We start from the raw sequence: 2,500 nt of genomic DNA on the forward strand, positions 1-2,500 counted from the left end.
CTGGCTGACGTGATGGAAAGAAGAAAGGTGACAAGAGACAAGGTGGAAGGGGAGTAAGGCCAGGAGTATCGCAGGTGGGTTCAAACTCTTCTACCATGGTGCGAATGGGAGGAGAAATGGGGTAGGGGTCATTCTGAAGGAAGAGTATGTCAAGAGCGTGCTGGAGGTGAACACAGTGTCAGACAGAGTGAGGATTATGAAGCTGGAAATCGAAGGTGTATTGCTGACGGTTATCAGCGCATATGCCCCGCAAGTCGGGTGTAAGATGGACGAAAAAGAAGAATTCTGGAGTTGAGTTGGACGACGTGGTGGAAAGGGTACCCAAGGAGGAGGGAGTGGTGATTGGAGCGGACTTCGATGGACACGTTGCTGAAGGGAACAGAGGTGGTGAGGAGTTGATGGTAAGGTATGGAATCGAGGAGAGAAATGTGGAAGGACAGATGGTGTTCGATTTTGCGAAAAGGATGGAAATGGCTGAGGTGAATGCATATTTCAAGAAGAGGGAGGAGCACAGGGTGACGACGTATACGAGTGGAGGAAAGTGCACACAGGTGGACTATATCTTGTGTAGAAGGCGCGATGTAAAAGGGATTGCATACTGCAAGGTGGTGACAGGGGAGAACGTAGCTAGGCAGCATCGGATGGTGGTCTGTAAGATGACTTTGGAGACCAACATGAGGAAGCGAGTGAAGACACAGCCGAAGATCAAATGGTGGAAGTTGAAGAAGGAAGACTGTTGTGTGGAGTTCAGGCAGGAGTTAACACAGGCACTGAGTGGTAGTGAAGAGTTGCCAGATGGCTGGGCAAGCGCTGCAGAAATAGCGAGGAAGACAGCTAGGAAGGTACTTGGTGTGTCATCGGGACAGAGGAAGGAAGACAAGGAGACTTGGCGGTGGTGGTGGTGGTGGTGGTGGTGGTGGTGGAAGGAGGAAGTAGAGCAAAGTATACAGAGGAAAAGGTTGGCAAAGAAGAAGTGGGATAGTCAGAGAGATGAAGAAAGTACACAGGAGTACAAGGAGATGCAGCGTAAAGCAAAGAGAGAGGTGGCAAAGGTAAAGGAAAAGTCGTACGGTGAGCTGTATGACAGGTTAGACACTAAGGAAGGAGAAAAAGACTTGTACAGATTGGCTAGACAGAGAGACCGAGCTGCCGAGGATGTGCGACAAGTTAGGGCGATCAAAGATACAGATGGAAATGTGCTGCCAAGCGAGGAGAGTGTGCTACGAAGTGGAAGGACTACTTTGACGGGCTGATAAATGAAGAAAATGAGAGAGACAGAGAGAGAGAGAGAGAGAGAGAGAGAGAGAGAGAAAAGGTTGGTTGATTGAGAAGTATAGAGAAGGCCAGAAAGAGTTGCATTGTGTCTTTGTAGATTTACACAAAGCATACGACAGGGTGCCGAGAGAGGAGGTGTGATATTGTAGGAGGAAGTCAAGAGTTGCAGAGAAGTATGTAGGAGTGGTGCAGGCTATGTATGAGGGAAGTGTGACAATGCTGAGGTGCGTGGTTGGAATGACAGATGGGTTCAAGGTGGAGGTGGGATTACATCAAGGATCGGCTCTGAGCCCTTTCTTGGTTGCAACGGTGATGGACAGGTTGACGGACAAGATCAGGCAGGAGTCTCCATGGACGATGATGTTCGCGGATGACATTGTCATCTGTAGCGACAGTAGGGTGCAGTTCATTGTGAGGAGAGCCTGGAGAGGTGGAGGTATGCACTGGAGAGAAGAGGAATGAAAGTCAGTAGGAGCAAGACGGAATACCTACGCGTGAGGAGGTGACAAAGGCATTTCACTTTAAATACTTGGGGTCAACTGTCCAAAGTAATGGGGAGTGCAGGAGAGAGGTGAAGAAGAGAGTGCAGGCAGGCAGGCAGGCAGGCAGGCAGGCAGGCAGGCAGGCAGGCAGGCAGGCAGGCAGGCAGGCAGACGGGCAGGCAGGGTGGAGTGGGTGGAGAAGAGTGTCAGGACAGAAGGGTACCAGCAACAGTTAAAGGGAAGGTTAACAAGATGTTCGTGAGACCAGCTACGTTATATGATTTAGAGACAGTGGCACTGACGAAAAGACAGCAGGAGGCGGAGCTGGAGGTGGCAGAGTTGAGGATGCTAACATTTTCACTGGGAGTAACGAAGAAGAGCAAGATTAGGAACGATTGCTCAAGTTGGACGGTTTGGATGCTGAATATGGAGCTGCCAGGAAAGAGGAAAAGAGGAAGGCCAAAGAGGAGGTTTATGGATGTGGTGAGGGAAGACATGCAGGTGGATGGTGTGACAGAGGAACACGCAGAAGACAGGAAGACATGGAAACGGATGATCCGCTGTGGCGATCCCTAACGGCAGAAGCCGAAAGTCGTAGTAGTAAACATAGAAAATCGTGCACGGCAGCCTTCTAAACTGTTTCTCTTGGTGGTGCTCTGTGTGTGTGTGCTCTGTATGCTCTCTCTCTCAGCTGAGAATCACCTCTAAGCAAAGGTCTACTTACTCTACTGCTAATTCACTGC

The sequence above is a fragment of the Lampris incognitus genome, unplaced genomic scaffold (genome assembly GCF_029633865.1).
Source record: "Lampris incognitus isolate fLamInc1 unplaced genomic scaffold, fLamInc1.hap2 scaffold_97, whole genome shotgun sequence".
NCBI classification, from domain to species: Eukaryota; Metazoa; Chordata; class Actinopteri; order Lampriformes; family Lampridae; genus Lampris; species Lampris incognitus.